The following is a 23,721-nucleotide window of genomic DNA, read 5'->3' as shown; positions in this document are numbered from 1 at the left end:
TATTCTAGCTGTAACTCGCCGAGTTGTATGAACAACTCGTCGAGTCTGTTCTTGAAGTATGAAGATGGTCTTGGACTCGCCGAGTTCTTCCACGAATGAGTCTAACCCTCTAACTCACCGAGTCCACTTCTCACTCACTGGCTCCACTCGGCATAACTCGAAAAAGAAAACACAAGGGACTCGCAACTCGACTCGCCAAGTCAGAAGAACAACTTGTCGAGTCGTATGCATGCAAATACTATACACTCGATTCTGCTTGAAACTAATCCATGCCATTAGCAGATCTAGGTTCCTGGGACTCGATTCACACGTAAAGTTTCCCACTTTACGTGTAAATAACATCAAATGGAAGTTTTAAGGTTAAAAGCACACTATAATAGTAAATCTAGAGCTTTCATGCAAAATGGATCCATAAAGGTGCTAGATCTAAGCTCCTGGAAATTAAATCTAGCTAGATCTGAAGGTTAATCAACTCCATGAGTCCTCTATACCACTACTAAGCTAAGAAATGGTTTAAGAATGGCTTCACAAAGGAGATTTAAGCATAGAAACAGAAAAGGGCCAATATATACCTTACTTTCTTCTAAAATTCCTCAAAGATCTAGGATCTCCTTCTTCTCCTCTTGATCTACCATTCTTTGTCTCTCAAAATCTTCAAATAACACACCAAAATCACACAAAATGCAAAAAGGGCTCTAGGGTTTCGAGAAGGAAGCTTTGAGGGGTGATGGAGGCTGACTTGAGGCCCCAAAAGTCGTTTATATAGGGTGCAAACCCTTGAAATTAGGGTTTCATCCAGACTAGCGGACTCGCCGAGTCCGGAATATGGACTCGCCGAGTCGCCAACTTAAACGTGCTCGAAATCGCGACCCAACTCGACGAGTCTAGCTACTGACTCGTCGAGTCGCCCTTAAAACATGAAGAAATATAACAATAAATAACAATATAAATATTATACCAGAATTGGGGTGTTACACTTTCTTTCTTTCTTTCATCTTATTCGGCCAAGACCAATAAACATATGATATTACAAATATCAAGGTGCATGTTCCCCTCACTCTCGATTTAAATGAGCTTAATTATGATGCTTTGTGCAAACTTTTTACCACCCACTATAATAAGGCTTTTGGCATTTACGGTATCCTCACCGACCCCACATACACTCAATGGGAACACCTTGATGTGGCTTTATGACATTATGACCTAATCCTTACTTAACATGATTCTCAAATTAGACTCCACGACGAACTCAGTTTTATTAATCCTTTAAGCACTCTTTTTGGACCAAAAATATGATCAACCCATCAAATTAGATATTTTAATTCACTCCCAGGTTCTTGGTGATCGCATACTGTCAGAGCTTGAGACCTATTTAAAGGGCCTTAAGCCCTCATTACTGCCTCACCAGTCACCTTACATCCTGGAGAGAAACCATAATCATCCACTTGAGCTAGAGAGTGAGAGAGAAGCTAATATTGTTATTATTAGTGCACTTTTGAAGGATAAGTGGAGAGCATCAAAGCTTGGATCAAGAGGAGGTTTTGGATCTAGAGGTTCATCAGGGTTTTGCTTCAGTTGGAGGTAAAAAAGTTACTAACTTGGTCATTTCCTTATGCGATCTTGGTTTAGGGAGTTTCTAGGATTTTCACCCATCCTTTTTGTGTCATTGAGTCTTTTGAGCATGATTTGAGGTTGAAACCTCAAATCTGGATTGTAGAAGGTCTTGTGAGCCCAAAGACCCAAACTTTATTGAGCTTGAGACAAGATCTTGTGCATCTAACCATTGTTGGAGCTTGTATAGGCATTATGGAGAAAATATGCCATGCATGAACGTAAAGATCGAAGCTGTACATGACATTCGAGCCTTACGAGAGTAGATCTAGAGGTTGGAGTGGTGGATCTACCTTAAAACATCTGAATGAGAATACAAACTAAATGGACTCGTTGAGTCAATGAGCTGACTCGACGAGTCGTCTAGGGGTTTCCCCCGATGAGTCTGGACAAGGGTGACTCGACGAGTTGATGAGACAACTCGATGAGGTAAGCTGGGTTTTTTTGATGTTCTAAGGAACAACAGGGATTCGGTGAGTCACATAGATGCACTCGGCGAGTCAGGTCAACATGGATACTTGACTCGAGTGTTGACTTCTATTAACTTTAGGGTGTGGTCAAGGCAAGGATTATGGGGACCATTGAGGGGTAAAATGGTCTTTCATCCATCCCAGGAGTTAGAGAGGGATTAGCATGAGTTTATATAAAGTTGTGATCTTTATGTGTTAATTAATGATGCTTATTATGTGTAGGCAAAGATTAGGTTGTTCGAGGGGTATCCAGTTTCCTTGCTTGCTTACGAGGTGAGTCTTCTCACTATACTTACCTAGAGTGGTAACCTGTGTGTGACCGGAGGGTCTTATGTGCTTAAATTAAGTATTTTGATATCCTGCATTATGTCTTTGTGATTTATGTTATGTATTATTCTGAGCTTACTGAGTTAGGACTAGAGGGTTCACCCGAGTTGTGGGACCGGAGGGTCCCATTAAGACACATTGATCGGAGGGTTCTATTTGAGCATAGCCACGAGAGGCTAATGAGATATGCATGGTATTTTGGGGAACTCACTAAGCTTTGTGCATACTGTGTTGTGTGATATGTATTTTAGATACTTCTCAAGATCGCGGGAAGGCGCTGGCTAGATTGTACACACCGATTTCGAGATTATGTGAATTCTGTGATAGTGATAATTTTATGTGGGATTTGTGTTGACACTTGAACAATTATGTTTTTAAGAAATATATTATGTGTTTTTATGTGTTTTAAAAATCAAAATTTGTTTGAATATTTACATTGTTACAAGTTGGTATCAGAGCCTTGGTTTGAGGGATTCGGATGTACCTTAAGGTATTTCTGGACTCAAACTGAGGATTTGAGAAAAGTTTTCGAAAAAAATGATTTTTCTAAAGCAAGTAAGAGTTTCTAAGAGAAAACGAGAAGGAGCAGTGTGTATAATCATCCAGAGCCCGAACGGTGATTTCCCAAAATACCCTTATTTATTTGTGTTATGAGATATTTATGAGATGTTAGAGATCAGGGCCGGTCCAAACACATATGAGGCCCGAGGTGAAAAGATAAAAAGAGCCCCTCAAAGAAAAATATAATAAAAATTAAAAAAATATCATTTATTTTTTAATATAGACCTGTTCAATTAGCAATAACAAGCAAACTAAATTATTTATTTTTTGAGTGAATTTGAGTTTCAACCAACTTTATGTAAAGATCCGTTCCCGGTACGTTAATTCATTGGTAATTGTTGTAAGTTTTCAAAAGGGACTCGGCGAGTTCTAGCCTGACTCGCCGAGTAGGGTCGCGACTTCGAGCACGCGTGAGCCGGGGACTCGGCGAGTCCATCCGTCTGGGTGAAACCCTAAATCCCCGGGTTGCCCACTATTTATACCACCTTATAGCCCCCATCCTCGCCTCCCTCACCCTGAGAACGCAGTGTTAGAACCCTAAACCTCCCTTGGAGAGCTTATATGTGTTTTGGTGCCATTTTGTGAAGGTGTGAAGAAGGAAAAGAAGAAAGAAGCAAGGAGAAGTGTGGTAGTGCAAAGATCCAAGGCCAAATCAGAGTTAATTGAGGTATTTTCGGAGTTCCATCTTGTTATATGCTTTAAACTTCCATTAGAGCTCTCCTAAGAGCTAGTTGATGCTTGTTCTAAGCCTTACACTTGCATGAACGTCTTATTAAGTCGAAATAGCTATGGATCTGAATGTTGGGGTGTTGTAGAGCCCAGATCTACTGTCTTTTTGGAGTTATATTGCATGATAACCATAGATCTACCCATTTTATACATCTTTTAGCCTTATTTCCCTTATTCATGAGGTTGTACACGTAAAGTTGGAAACTTTACGTGGTAAAACAGCTTATTGGACTCAGATCTATCAATTGTATGCATTGGATTCAAACAAAATCGAGTAAAAATCAGTTGCATGGCGGCAACTCGGCGAGTCGGAAGAACGACTCGACGAGTTGGGTCGCGAGTCCCGAAGTCCTTCAGTTTTATCAGTGTCGAGTGGACGAGGTGAGTCAGGGAGTGGACTCAGCGAGTTGAGAGTAGACTCAGTGATGGAGGGACTCGGCGAGTTGTTCATCAACTCGGCGAGTCCAAGGAAATCTTCTTAAAGATCAAGAACAACTCGTCGAGTTTGTTCATCCGGCTCGGTGAGTCGGATGAAGATTGTCTGAGTTCTTGGATCAAGAGGGTACTCATCGAGTCGATGCCAGACTCGACGAGTAGCAGCGAGTAAGAGTGAAAAGTGAGAGTAGGACTTGGCGAGTTGGGTGGCCCAACTCGGCGAGTCAGTCCAAATAAGAGTAACTTTGACCGAGGGTAAAAGAGTCATTCTACCCCAAACGCAGTGTTTAGTATTTGATTGAGTGTGTTAATGGACTTGTAGCCGAGGAGATTCAGGAGCAGCTGCCGTTAGCTTCCCGAGCCACACACTCAGCAGCCAGCTTACGAGGTGAGTTTCCTTCCAGTAGGAACGGGTCTAAGGCCACAATGCCGGCCCGTTCAGTTAGCAGTAGTTTCCGGATGTAGGTCCGATGCAGTAGCTAGTATGTTCGATGCCTTCGTGGTTCGAACATGATTTGTGTGCTATGTTTTATGCGTTAAGAATTATGTGTTCTGGGCTACGGCTCGATGTAGTATGTCGTATATGTGTTATGCTAGTTGATGTGTTATGCTATGCCCTATTCAGTCAGTCAGTTCCGGACTTCGGTCCGATGCAGTTAGTTCCGAACATTGGTCCGATGCAGTCGGTTCCGGACTTCGGTCCGATGCAGTTAGTTCCGGACATTGGTCCGATGCAGTTAGTTCCGGACTTCGGTCCGATGCAGGGGACAAGGTCCCAGTCAGTTACGGACTTCGGTCCGATGCAGTTAGTTCCGAGCTTCGGTCCGATGCAGGGGACAAGGTCCCGGTCAGTTCCGGACTTCGGTCCGATGCAGTTTCCGGGCTTCGGCCCGATGCAGTGGGCAAGGCCCAATATGTGTTTATATGTTACTGTATGGTATGTGGTAGTTTGGGGGAGCTCACTAAGCTTCGTGCTTACAGTTTCAGTTTTGGTTTCAGGTACTTCCGCAAGCAAAGGGAAGAGCTCGGGGTGACGGCATCGCACACACCACAGCTTTAGCTTTTAGCCTGGGATTAATTTAGTTTGTTTTGATTTGCCGTAGTATGATACAGTTTCCGCACAGTGTTTTCTATTATGTTGGAATACATCACGTATGGTTTTATTATATGACACTCTGATTATGGTTTTGATTATATCGAAAAACGAAATTTTTGGGTCGTATTTTTGGGTTGTTTCAAGTTGGTATCAGAGCCCTGGTTTGAGGGATTCGGATACACTTCCGGGTGTATCTGAACTCAAACTAAGGGAAATAAAAGATTTTAGTAAAATAAAAATGTTTTACAAAAAGAATTTTGAAAGCACTTAGAAAGAAAGAATTGTTTTTAACAAGATAGAGGTGTGTGCATGCGGTCAGCCGAGCTCAAGTAAGTACTCCCAAATTACCCATACAAGTTATTTGTTCAGTTTCAGTTTCAGTAGAACAGCATGCTAGTATAGGGCTAAGGATCTAGGAGAATTCCTTATGTGCCTGCTTATGTGTTACAACTTTATGAGTACTGCATGCTAGAATTGAGTTGACAGCAGTAGGATAGCCTGTTTAGGTTATGCCTGATAGTATGAGCTTAGCATCCTATGCTAGTGCAGTTTCTTGTTATATGAATAGTTTTGCCTGAGTCTGTTTCCCTTGTCCGAATGCTGCTTGCTTCGTGCTTGGTGGGGTTCTGAGTAGTGGGAGTTAGCCATTAGGTGAACACGTCACACCACATGTGATCAGGTTTGAATAATCCCAGAGTGCTGGAACTGGCCCTATTGCGCAGCTCTTGTTTGAGTACAACCGTTGTAGGGACGGATCTTTTACTTGAAGGATTATATGATCCTCATCACATGTGATGGTGTTTAGGTGGTGGCTAGCTGGCATTATGAGGAGACCTACAGCAGCTGAGGACCAGTCGTGTTGAGCTTGAGGTTTCCCTAGGGCAAGCCTAGGATGAGAGTAGCAGAGAATGGAAGTAGTAGAAGTGACTTGGTGGAGTCAAGGCAGTTCTTGAGGAAAGTACGGATAGATGTGGAAGGTAGTATGGGCCCGTACTACTGAAAGCAGAGGATCCGTACTCGAATCAAGGAAGGCCAAGACAAGACCAGGAAGCTAGTAGTAGTACCATGATCCCTTGAGATATTTCAGTGTTCTGATGTTGTTATGAAATGTTTCAGAATGGTAGTTTTGCGTCCGAGACCAGCAGTCGGCAGCTCAGATGCCTGAGGGGGATCAGGATCGGGATCAGGCCCGGAGGTCGGGCAGATGGATGAGCAGACTAGAGAGTTCCTTTCTTCTGAGGTTACCCGCATCATACTGGAGCAGACTCCTGTGATCTTTGGTTCGATCAAGGAGGGTATTTTAGAGCTGATGGATGAGAGATTGAGTACTTTCCGTGCTGAGATGGCGGCCGTGATGGGGTCGCGCACACTTACGTTCAGGGAGTTCAGGGCATGCGGGGCTCCAGACTATCATGGGGCGCGGGACCCCATAGCGAGTACTAGATGGTTGGCAGATGTGGCCAACGCTTTCCGCACTAGCAGGTGTCCCGAGGGGGACAAGGTCAGATTGGCGTCCTGTCTCCTGAAGGACAGGGCACGGGATTGGTGGGAGGAGGTCGGACATACCATCGGGGATGATGCGGCATTGGATGCCATGACCTGGGCTGATTTCTCTACCAGGTTCAGGGCGGAGTTTGCACCGGTCATTGAGGTGCAGCAGTTAGCTAGGGAGTTCCAGGACCTTACCCAGACTACAGAGACAGTGGCGGAGATCACCGCCAAGTTCAGGGAGAGGTCCCTTCTTGTTCCTCAGTATGCAGCCGATGAGGAGATGAAGAAGGCCCGTTATCATGAGATGTTGCGGAGTGACATCCGCATGTTTGTGAGCTGGTCCAGTTGTAAAACGCTGGACGACATGATTGCCAGAGCTAGAGAGAGGGAGATTGATCTCGAGATGGAGAAGAAGAGGAAACCGGAGGCGGTTTCGGGTTCAGGCAGTGTGGGCAAAAAGCCCAAGGTTTCAGATCACAGGTCTAGGAGTCAGCAGAGCCACGGTCGGTGTGGCAAGTGTGGGAGATTGCACGAGGGGGCGTGCAAGGCAGGGAGTTCCGGCTGCTACAAGTTCGGTCGGACTGGGCATTTGAGTAGGGATTGTACGGCCCCTGCTACTATGGTTACAGCATCAGATCTGATTTGCTTTCAGTGCAATCAGAGGGGACATAAAAGGTCCCAGTGTCCCAGTTTAGCTGCAACAGGGAAGGTGGTTGCACCTGCCCCTGCCACCTTGAGGATTACGGATGGCCGGCAGGGCCGATCTGATGCGCCAGTGGCGAAGAGCAGGGCATTTCAGATGACAGCAGAGGAGGCGCGAGCGACTCCTGATGTGGTGACGGGTATGAATCTTTCCTTCATCTTTAATTGTTATTATATCGGTTGAGTATTACTTATGTGGGTATGTTCTATTTAGGGTCGTTCTCTGTGAACGACATTTCTGCTTTGGTATTGTTCGATTCGGGGGCTACCCGATCATTTGTATCACTTGCGCTTAGCAAGAGATTTAGCAGAGCTCCTAGGGAGCTGGATTGTCCACTAGAGGTTGAGATAGCAGATGATAGGACCGTGAGGGTCGGCAGAGTACATAGAGGGTGTTCCCTTCAGATATTTGATGAGCAGTTTTCAGTGGACCTGGTTCCTATTCCCCTGCGTGGGAATAAAGTTATTGTGGGCATGGATTGGCTGAGCCCCAATGGGGCGGTGATTGATTGTGAGCTTCAGCTAGTGAGGGTTCGCACTCCCAGTGGGGGAGAGATAGTGATTCAGGGCGAGAGGCCCGAGCGAGGACCGATCTTTTGTTCCGCCGCAAGGGCGAGGCGCTATGTTCAGCAGGGTTGCGCCGGTTTTGTAGCTTACGTCCTGAATGCCCGGGAGAAGGGCAAGACGACGATTGATGATGTTCCTATTGTTCATGACTACCCCGATGTGTTTCCCGAGGATTTGTCGGGGATACCTCCAGAGAGGCAGGTTGAGTTCAGGATCGACCTAGTTCCTGGTGCGGCTCCGATAGCCAAAGCACCGTATCGACTTGCTCCCCCTGAGATGCAGGAGTTGTCTACACAGCTTCAGGAGCTGTTAGACAAGGGTTTCATTCGGCCGAGCAGTTCGCCTTGGGGAGCACCGATCTTATCTGTGAGGAAGAAGGATGGGTCGCATTGTATGTGCATTGATTATCGGGAGTTGAACAAAGTAACGGTGAAGAACCGTTACCCACTTCCGAGGATAGATGACTTGTTTGATCAGCTTCAGGGAGCGTCTTGGTTCTCCAAGATCGATCTACGCTCCGGTTATCATCAGATGAGGGTTAGAGATGAGGATGTACAGAAGACTGCTTTCAGGACCCGGTATGGCCATTATGAGTTCGTGGTGATGCCATTTGGGCTCACCAATGCCCCAGCCATGTTCATGGATCTCATGAACCGCGTGTGCAGACCGATGCTGGATCGGTCGGTGATAGTGTTTATAGATGACATCTTGGTGTATTCCAAGACACAGGGGCAGCACGAGGAGCACCTGCGGGAGGTGTTGGAGACTTTGAGGAGGGAGAGACTTTTCGTAAAGTTCTCCAAGTGTGAGTTCTGGTTGCGCGAGGTGTAGTTTCTTGGTCATCTCGTCAACCAGAAGGGTATTTTGGTAGATCCGGCCAAGATTGAGGCCGTGATGCAGTGGGAGGTCCCGAGGTCTCCATCTGAGATTCGGAGCTTCCTGGGGCTGGCAGGGTATTATCGGAGATTTATTCAGGACTTCTCCAAGATAGCAGTGCCGCTCACCCGGCTAACCAAGAAGTCGGTGGTTTTTCGTTGGGGGCTTGAGCAGCAGGCGGCGTTCGAGACTCTCAGGCAGAGATTGTGCGAGGCTCCGATCCTTACCTTGCCAGAAGGAGTAGAGGATTTCGTAGTCTATTGTGATGCATCGGTCACAGGTATGGGAGCAGTATTGATGCAGCGAGGCCATGTGGTAGCTTATGCCTCGAGACAGTTGAAGCCTCACGAGGCTAATTATCCTACCCACGATTTGGAACTGGGGGCAGTTGTGTTCGCCCTCAAGATTTGGAGACATTACCTTTATCGGGTCCGTTGTACTATTTACACGGATCACAAGAGTTTGCGATATCTTATGGATCAGCCGAGTTTGAACATGAGACAGAGGAGATGGTTAGACGTGCTGAAGGACTATGACTGTGAGATCCTTTATCATCCAGGGAAGGCCAATGTGGTGGCCGACGCCCTGAGCCGCAAGGTGTCGACGGCCCCTATCAGAGATCTGTGTATGAGGATGACAGTGATCACTCCGTTGTTGGAGCGGATCAAGGAGGCTCAGATGGAGGGCCTCAAGGAGGAGAGGAAAAAGTGTGAGAGGATAGTAGGCCGAGTAGCTTCATTTGATTACGATAGTCGGGGTTTGTTGACGCTTCATGGTAGGATATGGGTACCGTACTGGGGTGGGGTACGGCAAGTATTGATGGACGAGGCCCATAAGTCTTGATTTTCTATCCACCCGGGAGCGATGAAGATGTATCGAGATCTTCGACCTGATTATTGGTGGCCCTGCATGAAGCGAGATGTCGCTTGGTATGTGGAGAGATGTTTGACCTGCCGGAAGGTCAAGGCGGAGCACCAGAGACCTCACGGCAAGATGCAGCCGTTAGACATTCCCGTGTGGAAATGGGAGGATATCACCATGGATTTTGTCACCAAGCTCCCCAGGACCGCACGTGGAGTGGACTCGATATGGGTAGTAGTGGATCGGTTGACGAAGAGTGCCCATTTTATTCCGATTCAGGAGAATATATCGGCAGAAAAGTTAGCCGATATCTATGTGCGAGAGATTGTGGCACGTCATGGAGTGCCGGTATCGGTGGTGTCGGACCGAGATGTTCGTTTCACGTCCAGATTCTGGAAGCGATTCCACGACAAGATGGGTACTCGTCTCCATTTCAGCACCGCTTTTCATCCTCAGACTGACGGGCAGAGCGAGAGGACGATTCAGACTCTCGAGGACATGCTTAGGGCATGTGTTTTAGATTTTGGGGGCAGTTGGGATACGTATCTTCCGTTAGCGGAATTCTCGTATAACAACAGTTATCATGCGAGCATTGATCGACCTCCTTTTGAGATGTTATATGGCAGGAAGTGCAGGACCCCGATTTGTTGGGGCGAGGTCGGTCAGCGAGTCATCGGGAGCACCGAAGTGGTGCTCAAGACGACTGAGTTGATCCAGCAGGTCCGTAGTAGGCTGCAGACTGCGTAGAGTCGGCAGAAGAGCTACGCCGACAAGAGGCGTTCGGACTTGGAGTTCCAAGTGGGAGATATGGTTCTTCTGAAAGTCTCACCTTGGAAAGGTGTCATCAGGTTCCGGAAGAGGGGCAAGTTGGGCCCCAGATTTATTGGTCCTTTCAGGGTTTTGGCCCGGGTGGGTCGGGTTGCTTATCGGTTAGATATCCCTGAGGAGCTTAGTCAGATACACAACACCTTCCACGTATCGCAGTTAAGGAAGTGTTTGGTGGATGAGACGGCAATCGTTCCCTTAGAGGATATCCAGGTTGATAGCGGCCTGAATTATATCGAGAGACCGGTCGCGATTCTGGAACAGAAGATCAAGACCTTGAGGAACAAGGTAATTCAGCTAGTAAAGGTGCAGTGGCAGCACCGGAAGGGGTCTGAATGGACGTGGGAGGCTGAGGAGGAGATGAGAGCGCACTACCTGGAGTTATTTGCAGATCCAGCCATAGCAGACTTCGAGGACGAAGTCTGAGACAAGTGGGGGAGAATTGTAACGACCCGTTCCCGGTACGTTAATTCATTGGTAATTGTTGTAAGTTTTCAAGAGGGACTCGGCGAGTTCTAGCCTGACTCGCCGAGTAGGGTCGCGACTTCGAGCACGCGTGAGCCGGGGACTCGGCGAGTCCATATCCCTGACTCGGCGAGTCCATCCGTCTGGGTGAAACCCTAAATCCCCGGGTTTCCCACTATTTATACCACCTTATAGCCCCCATCCTCGCCTCCCTCACCCTGAGAACGCAGTGTTAGAACCCTAAACCTCCCTTGGAGAGCTTATATGTGTTTTGGTGCAATTTTGTGAAGGTGTGAAGAAGGAAAAGATGAAAGAAGCAAGGAGAAGTGTGGTAGTGCAAAGATCCAAGGCCAAATCAGAGTTAATTGAGCTATTTTCGGAGTTCCATCTTGTTATATGCTTTAAACTTCCATTAGAGCTCTCCTAAGAGCTAGTTGATGCTTGTTCCAAGCCTTACACTTGCATGAACGTCTTATTAAGTCGAAATAGCTATGGATCTGAATGTTGGGGTGTTGTAGAGCCCATATCTACTGTCTTTTTGGAGTTATATTGCATGATAACCATAGATCTACCCATTTTATGCATCTTTTAGCCTTATTTCCCTTATTCATGAGGTTGTACACGTAAAGTTGGAAACTTTACGTGGTAAAACAGCTTATTGGACTCAGATCTATCAATTGTATGCATTGGATTCAAACAAAATCGAGTAAAAATCAGTTGCATGGCGGCAACTCGGCGAGTCGGAAGAACGACTCGACGAGTTGGGTCGCGAGTCCCGAAGTCCTTCAGTTTTATCAGTGTCGAGTGGACGAGGTGAGTTAGGGAGTGGACTCAGCGAGTTAAGAGTAGACTCAGTGATGGAGGGACTCGACGAGTTGTTCATCAACTCGGCGAGTCCAAGGCAATCTTCTTAAAGATCAAGAACAACTCGTCGAGTTTGTTCATCCGGCTTGGCGAGTCGGATGAAGATTGTCTGAGTTCTTGGATCAATAGGGTACTCGTCGAGTCGATGCCAGACTCGACGAGTAGTAGCGAGTAAGAGTGAAAAGTGAGAGTAGGACTTGGCGAGTTGGGTGGCCCAACTCGGCGAGTCAGTCCAAATAAGAGTAACTTTGACCGAGGGTAAAAGAGTCATTCTACCCCAAACGCAGTGTTTAGTATTTGATTGAGTGTGTTAATGGACTTGTAGCCGAGGAGATTCAGGAGCAGCTGCCGTTAGCTTCCCGAGCCACACACTCAGCAGCCAGCTTACGAGGTGAGTTTCCTTCCAGTAGGAACGGGTCTAAGGCCACAATGCCGGCCCGTTCAGTTAGCAGTAGTTTCCGGATGTAGGTCCGATGCAGTAGCTAGTATGTTCGATGCCTTCGTGGTTCAAACAGGATTTGTGTGCTATGTTTTATGCGTTAAGAATTATGTGTTCCGGGCTATGGCCCGATGTAGTATGCCGTATATGTGTTATTATAGTTGATATGTTATGCTATGCCCTGTTCAGTCAGTCAGTTCCGGACTTCGGTCCGATGCAGTTAGTTCCGGACATTGGTCCGATGCAGTCGGTTCCGGACTTCGGTCCGATGCAGTTAGTTCCGGACATTGGTCCGATGCAGTTAGTTCCGGACTTCGGTCCGATGCAGGGGACAAGGTCCCAGTCAGTTCCGGACTTCGGTCTGATGCAGTTAGTTCCGGGCTTCGGTCCGATGCAGGGGACAAGGTCTCGGTCAGTTCCGGACTTCGGTCCGATGCAGTTTCCGGGCTTCGGCCCGATGCAGTGGGCAAGGCCCAATATGTGTTTATATGTTACTGTATGGTATGTGGTAGTTTGGGGGAGCTCACTAAGCTTCGTGCTTACAGTTTCAGTTTTGGTTTCAGGTACTTCCGCAAGCAAAGGGAAGAGCTCGGGGTGACGGCATCGCACACACCACAGCTTTAGCTTTTAGCCTGGGATTGATTTAGTTTGTTTTGATTTGCCGTAGTATGATACAGTTTCCGCATAGTGTTTTCTATTATGTTGGAATACATCACGTATGGTTTTATTATATGACACTCTGATTATGGTTTTGATTATATCGAAAAACGAAATTTTTGGGTCGTATTTTTGGGTTGTTTCACTTTAGGCCCTAAAAATAATTTAGGTAATATATATATATATATATATATATAAACTAAATAGCCCATAAAAATTGGGCCCCCTGGAATCGTGGGCCCTAGGTGGTCCTTTGGGTTGTCCACCGTCTGGACCGGCCCTGTTGGAGATGCATGCTAGAGGATAGGTTAGATATTTCATATTTAGGGTTAGAGTTGCCTGATTTGTGATACGTTAGGCTAGGAGTTGTTGCTATCTGTTATTTTCCTTGAGTATATGCTGAGTAGGATTATTTAGCAGGAATCACTTAGAGAGAGTTCTGAGTCGAGGGATAATCTAGGAGAGATACCTAGATGAGCATATGAGGGGTCTACTGAGAGAGTAATTGGATACCCATGAGAGGTAGGGTTGCCTGAGTTTGGTAATGGCATTTAGAGTTGCGAATGGAGAGAGGTGAGTTATATGCTAGAGTGATTTCATGTGAGTGGTGGAGGTGATTCGATGCTCGAATACTACTTGCTTTGTGCTTTGTGGAACTCTTCATGATGGGAGATAGCTACTAAGTGAATATGACGATATTCAGGAGGTAAATGGCTGGCATCATGAGGAGTTATTCAGCAGCTGATGGTAGAGAAGTGTGATAACCTAGGAAGAGCCTTTGGAGTGACCTTAGTTAGATGAGTAAGCTGATAAGGGAGAGTGCTCGCTGGAGAGCAAGCATGTGTAATGAGATTGGTGATCGAGGAGGTTGGGCAACTGCTTAGGGAATCTAGGACGATTCGTGTGGAAATATGGGTAGATATGGAAGGTAGTATGGACCGGTACTACTAAAAGCAAAGGACCCATACTCGAAACAGGGAGAATTCTAGAGGTTCGAAGTAGTAGATTGAGAGGATATAACCTGGTTTGAGTACCATGGTTAGTAGTAGATTGAGAGGAGATAACATGGTTCGAGTACCATGGTTGGTAGCAGATTAAGAGGAGATAACATAGTTTTATTACCAGGATTAGTAGTAGATTGAGAGGAGAGAACATGGTTGGAGTACTATGATTAGTAGCAGGTTGAGAGGATATACCATGGTTCGAGTACCATGATTGGTAGCCATTAGTGATTCTGTCCTTACCAGTTGTCTCGTTGTGGTTGTTCGGACTGGGAACTGATGTGATAGGGTGTGGGGCTAGAGGGCCATGTCGGACGAGCTTCAATAGAACGTACCTTGTGAGGGATATTGAGTTAGGTTTTGAGAGATTTTACAGGTGAGATGCCAGTTGGAGTCACAAGACTCAGGGATGAGTAGAGATGACGCTTCGTGGAGGATTGCGATCTAAGATGGGCAATCGGCCTATAGTAGAGATGTCACTTTCTACGATAAGAGTTACGCTATTCCTGTTTACTGCGAGAAGCAAAATAGATAACGAGGTTTCAGCTTCTGAGTTTGGAGGTAAACTCCTTGAGGTAGCATATGGTTGCGAACTTTCACCAGAATATTTGCGCAATATGTCTGTCGTGAGGTATCTCTTTTACCATGAGAGAGTCATCAGCAGGGAATCAGATGGATGAGGAGAGGGGGATACCCTTGTTAAATGTAGTAAGGTATAATCAATAGTATTTACGGGTTATCGGGAGGAATATATCGAAGCCGTGGCCCTCGTGGTTTACATCGGACATCGACTGCGAGAGTGATACCTCTTTCTTCTATGATGATCCAAGCAATGGAATGTTGGTTGAGGGGCAGGGATGAGATGTGTGATAGTGCATTACTGCCAGATGGAGGGTCACATCTACTTTGGAACAGTTTAGATGTTCAGTAGTGTGTTGGTATGGGAATTTGGTGACTAGGGGCAGTCATGTTGGAAAGTTTACAGGGATTTCATATGAGATTTGGGATATTTGGAGTAGTATGGTCTTTAGCGGAAGATCATCAAGTGTTATGTGGTACATTTCAAGAGTATGTGTGTTGTACCTGGTGAAACAGTCCATGGTGTAGTCTGTTGGAATGCACATTGGTGATTGTTAGAACCCTAAGTAGGGGAGAACTAGGGTATTATGTTGTGTGGATTAGCAATTTGTTTTGAGTTGTGGCTTAGGGGTTTGGCTTATGGGGATCCACAGTATGGATATTTGAGACTTGGGTAGTGGCGGGCAAGGCTAGATACAGAGTAAGATGATGTACATGTACATGTTCAAGAAAGGATGAGGGTATCCATGGTAGGCGGCCATTGGTCATGGAAGTTTACTGAGGTCTGGATTTGATTGTCAAAGTACCTGTTTGATGTATGTATTGTTATCTACACTCCAGGAAAGGCAGCAAATGTTTTGGTAGCGAATTTCAGAGTCAGTATGAGTATTCTCGCATGGGCCTTGTTCAGTGGAGAATGGGAGTTAGGATTATTGTCAACGTGTTCTCAGTCATTGGCGACTCCTCCGTGTTTCAACCATGAGATTAAGGTATTTAGAGGTTACGATTTGTGAGAAAGGGAGATCAGTGGTCATATCAGGATGTTGTGAGAGTCTGAGATGGTGCATCACGGTATCCGAGTGTGATGCCCTGAGTGGAAGATCAATGGCTGAGGCAAGACATCATGGGATTTTGGGATGTTGTATCTAGGTATCCGAGGGTGAAGCCCTAGATTATTGGATCAATATGAGATATGGGTTTGTCAAACGACAAGTGGAAAACCTGATGACTATGTTTCCGAGTAAGAGGTCATCAGTTAGTTGTCGTTGGACGGAGATTGTCCAAGGGTGTAACTGTGCTAAGAAAAGGTGCCTTGTCTACGAGAAGTCACATCTAGAGTAGTGATGCATAATCTGGGTAAGTGTCTGCACCTATCTTGGGCTGCGGAGCATGAATTAGTGTATGCAAAATGGTGATGACCTAAGGATGAGTTCGTGGGATGATAAGAGAGAGTGTTGTAAGACTACGAGGAGTCGTAGCACCATGAGTCCGTAAGAGAGAGTACTGTAACAATGCGGGGAGCCGTAGTATTCAATAGTTAATGAGAAAGCGTCATGATACTGCATGGAGCCGTAGTATTCACTAGTTAGAGAGAGGGAGTCGTGATACTGTGGGGAGCCGTAGTATTCACTAGTCAGCGAGAGGGAGTCATGATACTGCGGGGAGCCGTAGTATTCACTAGTCAGTGAGAGGGAGTCATGATACTGCGCGGAGTCGTAGTACTCACCAGGGGAGAGACTGGGGTCTCTATGATGGCCATAAATCGTTATATCCCGAGTTGAGGAGGGATTATCGCAATAGGAAGGAATTAGAAAGATGGTGTGAGCGTGAATTCACGAATCTCAGGTCATGAGTTGAGTATCAGATTGGAAGTGAATAGTTCCAATTTTTGTTGTTGAATCAGACTCTCGAGCTTCAGTTTGGATTAATTTGTGTATGGAGTAGTCGGGATGAGATTCCGGATTCATAATGAGGGGTATTGAATTCTATCTGATGTCTTAGACCCGAGTGGGTCAGCTCGCTAGTATGGGAAGGACCGCGAGAGGTTTGGAACCGGTAAGTAGTAGATGACCAAGGTCGGAGGTAACACGAATTCAGATGAGGTTTTAGTGTTCATTGGAGGTAAAGAAAACTTCATGACTTGTGTGTCACGATGGGCTGAGATAGTTATTATGAGAGGAAAGCCTATAAAGTTGTTTTATTGGGTGTGAAATGGATAGTCCATGGTGTTTCGACTGTTGGGTTGGGAGCCGACCTAGTGCTCCATGTTGGCAGGGATATGTGAGAGGAAGTTGGGGCTTATGTTCTTAGAGGCTTGAGGGTATTGTTGAGTGGGCATGATCATTTCTTGTGTTTGAGAACAGAGTATTGAGGTTCATTTTGTTTAGGTGGGTTCTGATAGCAGTTCGGTTTATGGGTCCCTGGTGGGATGTGACACTTTTCTTTCCATGGAGTATGATCTGGATCGACTGTTATGTCAGGTATGAGTGTTCGGATGTTGTTATGGTCATCAGTCGCATCAAGATAGTCAGAGCTGGAAGTATGATTTTGAGATCAGCCATTCCATTAACAAATGACTTAATGATACCTTGCATGGACGGTCGTGCAGGGAGTCAGACTACTAGAGTTTCCAGGTTCGGAAGAGTCGGAACTAGAACCGCAACGGCAGATGGATCCTTCCTTTTTCAGGACAGGGAGTTCCTTTATGGGTTTGGGTGCCTTGGGAAAGAGGTTACGATTGAGTGGAAGTGGTGCCATTAGGGGATACTTAGGTTGGTGACTGCTTGAGCTATATTGAGTGGCAGGTTACGATTTTGGATATAAAGACCTTGAGGAATAAGGAGGTGTGCCTAGTTAAGGTGCAATGGGAGCACCGTAGAGGATCCTAGTAGACTTGGGAGATGGAGTTCGAGATGTGAGAGCAATACCCCGAGTTGTTTCCGGAGGCTAACTTCGAGGGCCAACTCTGATTCTAATGGGGGATAATTGTAACATCCCGACTCCCAATTATTACATTAATTTATTTATTTTTGGGATTTAATGAGTGACTCGACAAGTCGTGTGCCAGACTCGTCGAGTAGACTTTGATTGGTCACGTGGATTTAATGACCGACTCGACGAGTTAGAGAGCAGTCTCGCCGAGTTGATACTGTGTGAGAAAAACCCTAAATCCTCATGTTTGTGAGCTACTTAAGGGGCCTTAACCGTCATTTCCACCTCACCAGTCACCTTACATCCTGCATAGAAACCCTAATCGACCACTTGATCTAGAGAGTGAGAGAGAAGCTAATCTTGTGATTATTAGTGCACTTTTGAAGGAGAAGTGGTGAGCATCAAAGCTTACATCAAGAGGAGGCTTTAGATATAGAGGTTCATCAGGGTTTTGCTTCAGTTGGAGGTAAAAAGCTGCTAACTTGATCATTTCCTTATGAGATATTGGTTTAGGGAGTTTCTAGGGTTTTCTCCCAACCTTTTTGTGTCATTGTGTCCTTTGAGCATGATTTGAGGTTGAAAACTCAGATCTGGATTGTAGGAGGTCTTGTGAGCCCAAAGACCCGAACTTTATTGAGCTAGAGACAAAATCTTGTGCATCTAACCCTTGTTGGAGCTTGTATTGTCATTATAAAGAAAATATGACATGCATGAATGTAAAGATCGAAGCTTTACGTGACATTTGAGCCTTACAAGAGTAGATCTAGAGTTTGTAGTGGTAGACCTCCTTAAAACGTCTGAATGAGAATATAGGCTGAATGGATTCGTCGAGTCAATGAGATGACTCAACGAGTCAGCTAAAGGTTTCCCCCAATGAGTCTAGACAAGGGTGACTCGGCGAGTTGATGGGACAACTCAATGAGTTAAGCTGGGTTTTTGTGATGTTCTTAGGAACAACAGAGACTCGGTGAGTCACATAGATGCACTCGGTGAGTCAGGTCAACATGGACAGTTGACTTGATTGTTGACTTCTGTTGACTTTAGGGTTTGGTCAAGGCAAGGATTATGGGGACATTGAGGGGTAAAATGGTCTTTCACCCATCCCAAGAGTTAGAGAAGGATTAGCATGAGTTTATATAAAGTTGTGATCTTAATGTGTTAATTAATGATGCTTATTACATGTAGGTAGATTAGGTTGTTCGAGGGGTATCCAGTTTCCTTGCTTGCTTACGAGGTAAGTCTTGTCACTATACTTACCTAGAGTGGTAACCTATGTGTGTGATTGGAGGGTCTTATGTGCTTAAATTGTGTATTGTGATATGTTGCATTATGTCTTTGTGATTTATGTTGTGTATTATTTTGAGCTTACTAAGTTAGGACCGGAGGGTCCACCCGAGTTCTAGGACCAGAGGGTCCTACTGAGACACATTGACCGGAGGGTCTTATTTGAGCATAACCATGAGAGGATAATGAGAAATGTATGTTATTTTGGGGAACTCACTAAGCTTTGTGCTTACCGTGTTGTGTGATATGTGTTTCAGGACATCTCAGGATTGTGGGAAGGCGCTGACTCTATTGTACACACCGATTTCGATATCATGTGGATTCTGGGATAGTGATATTTGATGTGGATTGGTTTTGAAACTTGAACAATTATGTATTTGATAAATATATTATGAATTTTGTGTGTTTTCAAAATAAAAATTTGGTTTTAAAATTTACATTGTTACATATCGAATCATCTGCAACAAACTTATTTTATCAGTTTGGAAAGTAGAAACATTCTTACCTATATCTTTGATGTATGATCCTTCAATGATTCGATGAATTATTTTCTGGGCAAAAGTAGTGATCATGAAGGACTCGATCTGTAGAGGCATCAAAGGGGAACCAACACGTCATCATCCTTTTGAATCGGTTCACCTTCATCAATTAGTACAATGGTTGGAGGAGTCGGATTGTGTAACTTTCTCAATAACTAAGTAAAAGTTTGATTTAATTCAACCAAAATAACCATTCGTTCATTCCAACACCCAACAAAAGTATAAGGAAGATGTATTAAAAGTCATCAGAGAAAAAAAATAAATCATAAAGTAGAGATGGATAATGCTTCCAACTTTATGGGTTAAGTTATTTTCTTTGATTCTAAGAGCTCCAGAGCTTATATCTGTTCCTTCTTATGTTTTAGATGGATAATGCTTCCAACTTTATCCCCTAAGACCCTCCAAGCGATCAAGATCTCAAACCCTAGGTCCAAACAAGACAAAACAAAACATGGACTTAATCATTAAGCACTAAATCTTGAAAGTTCCTTGTCCATCAGCTCCAAAAAAGTTTCTAGCACCAACACTTCTCAAAAAAATTCATCCTTGATAGACATGCATGTCCAATACATGTTGTAACATCTCGGCTTTCAGGCATTTTCGAATCCTTCCATTGGTAGTTAATAATGTCATTTTTGGTCCTTGAAATTGGTTGGAATTAGCGCTAAGAATCCCTAGTGGAAAATTGGTAATTTCTTGGGAGCATGTATTGTACGCTGCACGTACATGTGGGTATGCTAAGCATACTAGGGTACACCCTAGTACACTGGGCATACACATATTTATGTTGGGCGTACATGTTCCTGGGTGAAAACCCTAACTTTTAGGGTTTGTGGAGTATTTAAGTATCTTTATGGACCCTTTACCCCTATCATTTCAGCCTCCAAGTTCTTGAATCGTTTTGGCACACCCTAGCTTCTCTAGTGTGTGTGTGTGTGTGTGTGTGTTTGAGCTAAGAGTGTGTTTCTTGTGTGGTTGAAGAAGAAGAAGTTGTATCAAGGTGGTTGGAGAGTAAACCAAGCTTGTAGATCCTAAATCATCATCTTCTTGGGAAGCTCCATAAGGTAAAAAGCTTCTACCTTTATGCTTGGATTCTTTAGATTTTATTTCCTAGCTTTATGGTGTTCTTCTTGTCCCAAAAGTCCCAATATTATGCATGCTTTGTTTTGGACATGTTTGGATGTCCCTTCAGACCCTAGGACGTGTCCTAAGACATAAAAATGAGGTCCCTTAAGCTAGTTTGGTTCCTTGTTCTTGGTAGGAGGTATCGATGTATTAAGACCATGCATTAAGAGCTTTCTGGACGTTAAAAGTCTTAAAGTTTGAGACTTTATGGTTCTTGAGTGCTTTTAAGTCAAGGATCTAAAGTTTGAGCTTAAGTGCTCAATCCATTAATGTCACCACTAGAAATTTTGTGTCATGTAATCTATACACGCAAGTTAATGTGAATCAAAAACTTCAATCAAATACATCATACAAGTACTACAAATAGTCATCAAACAATTGGAAACCCTAGAAGTTCTTGTTTAGGTCCACTTTGGACTAGGACTTCCTTATTGGGCCCAAATGGACCAATAAGCTTCCAATTTGACTATCATGGGCTTAGAACCCTAATTGGGCTCTAATTGGACCCACAATCAGTTATTTTAACATTTTGGGCCATTGTGGGCCTAGAATGAAATGAATTAAAAGCCTTGATCCATAATTAACCTAATCTAGCTTAATGAAAAATAAAAATCACAATTTCATTTTAAAGGGCCAATGATCACCCAAACTAACTCTAATATTGGGCCTAGAGGCAAAAAGCCCAAAAATCGTTCCTTCCCTCTCTATTTTCGGCCCAAGCCCAAGGATAAAGCAGGAGTTGACTTTGGATTGCCACCTCATTTTTATTCATTGGATATCCATGCATGGAACTCATACTTCCAAGCACCTATCTCATCAAGGATCACTTCTCTTCTTTTCCCTCCCTCACTCTCGGCTGAAACACATACACACATACACAAATATCTCTCCAACTCTCTCAAGAACGCTCAAGAACACTTCCTCCCTCTCCACTCCAAAATCTCGAAATTTAGGAAGCTTTCAAGATGATATTTCCACAAATTCTTCATCTAAGGTAAGATTATGCTTAGATCTATGACTTAGATTCTTTTTGTTATCAAAATCTTTTCCTAATCCATGCAAAACCAGTGATCTTACATCCTAGAAGCACATCAAACTCGAGATCTTCAAGAAAAGGGTGCTAAAGCCAAAAACCACCAAGTTTTCTCCCATCTTTTCTTCAATAACCGAAATCACACCCTAAGGTGAGCTTCATACCCCCTATTTTCTGTTTTTATGAGTTTTGTGGGGGGGGGGGGGGGGTGGGGGGGGGGGAATACAAGTGAAAGTGTAGATCTATATGTGTTTTGTATGCCTTGTATGATTTCTATGCTTATATGTGTGATTTTGTGTGTTTATGATGTTGGATCTAGCCATAAACCTCTAAAAATCGAGATATACTTTATGTTAAATGATACTAGCATCAAATATAATTCTACATACAAAGTGTTCCAAGAAAAATAGCTAAATGGCTTAATAACATCTTCTTTGGGCTAAAAACTCAATTTTTGGACATAAAATGTTAAAAATATAAGGTTAAAGGGCCCAAAATGACATATCACGAATTCTGATGGATGAGGAGTATCAAAACAGTTTCAATAAAATATTTTCTGGAAATATACTCATTTGGAGGATTAAAAATATAAATTTCAAGCTTAATGGGCAAAAAATGACAATTTCGGCCCAATAGGGCCCATTATGCGAAATTTTCTGTTTTGGAGGGCCAAAACTCTGTTTTTCTGTAAAACAGTGGACTATTAGTGTTACAAGTACTTTTCAAAGGTTTAAAATGCTTTTCAAATTTAAAAAGGACCAAAGTTGCAAAAATTTTCCAATTGGGGCCAAAATTGTAAAAACTGCGAAAAAAAGGGGTTATAACCGAGAAAGCTGCAATTTCAGGAACTTAAACTGTTTTCAATGAAAAATATGCTGAAAGATATTAATTTCAATAATTTTTGGTGTTAAAATGTCAAGAAAAATGATTTAAGGACCAAACCAGAAAGTTATTTAATTAGAGGGTTGAAAAAGTAAATTTTACAAACAATGAGGGGCTGAAAACAGAAAACTTTCAAGGCTAATTCAATACACGCAACTTGATCAAATATTGGCACCGCGACTACCGACACAATACACAACAATACCAAAAATCGTTGTTAAACGAATTGATTCGGTCTCGAATCAATAATAATCCGAAACTACTAACACAACGATAACTCGACTCATACACGAAAACATTTGGTAATTCAATACACACGTGAGAGTGCACAGACGTCTACGCCCCATCTTTGAGCCCCAAAGTGTAAAATCTTGTTTGTTGGGCCTAGCTAGCCCAATGACCTGATCTTAAGGCCCGAAGACTTCTACCTTATGAGTTGTTGGGTCTTACATGATTTAACAAAGCGTAAAAGGACTTTCAATGGCATTTATACTATTGGTCCCCAAGGGTCCTATGGTATTGCTAGTAAAATCGGTATTTTATGCGAGGCGGGTCAAGGGCCCCTCGTACCTTTTTTTTATCCCCAACCGGTTAATGGAGTCATCGGGGTCTTCGTCTCCTCTTTCTCTTCGGATGTGGGATTACTCGAAGTCAGGGCGGTCGGATAACGTGATTAGTACGGACGACGCCTACGGGATCATTAGTATAGTTATAAACGGGTCGTTTGTGTAACGTGTGTTTATAGCAATTAATCATGCGCAAAAATAATCCGATGTCGCCTGGGATTAATGACTTCATGCGCTGCAACGGTTTTATCTTTAACTTCATGGAATTCAAAGAATTAGGAAAACATCGGGTTTTCCTAGGGTTTTTCAATACACACGTTTTTTTTTTTCAAAATGTACACAATTTTGATGAACATTTTTCTTACAACTATAGAAACAAACAAGCATACCTATGGATCTTCACAAACGTTTTCAAAAGCTCTTTTCAGAAAATATCGGATTTTCTGGTGGTTTTCAAAATGATACAAAACATTGCTTTTCAAATGCCGCTTATGAACTCACCAACATTTCACATGTTGACGTTTTTTCAAAATACTTGTATTCTCAGGTAACCAGTGATTCAAAGGAAAAATGTACTCAGTGATGGCTTGCAGTTTACTTATTAACGAGTCGAACAATTTATTTTGGGAATGTAATGTTTAAACAATGTACTTCATGTAAACTTTATTGGTTGTACTATATTAATGCATGGTGACGAATGTTGTTATGTGCCATATATATTCAATGTTATGGTATTCAATTAAGTCACGACAGCCCTCGGACGTTTCCGTCGTCTGGTTCCGGGGTGTGACAGGTTGGTATCAGA

The sequence above is a fragment of the Lactuca saligna genome, chromosome 3 (assembly GCF_052625555.1).
Source record: "Lactuca saligna cultivar CGN05327 chromosome 3, ASM5262555v1, whole genome shotgun sequence".
In the NCBI taxonomy this organism is placed as follows: domain Eukaryota; kingdom Viridiplantae; phylum Streptophyta; class Magnoliopsida; order Asterales; family Asteraceae; genus Lactuca; species Lactuca saligna.
The sequence above is the reverse complement of the archived record's forward strand: the minus strand, read 5'-3'. Positions refer to the sequence as shown.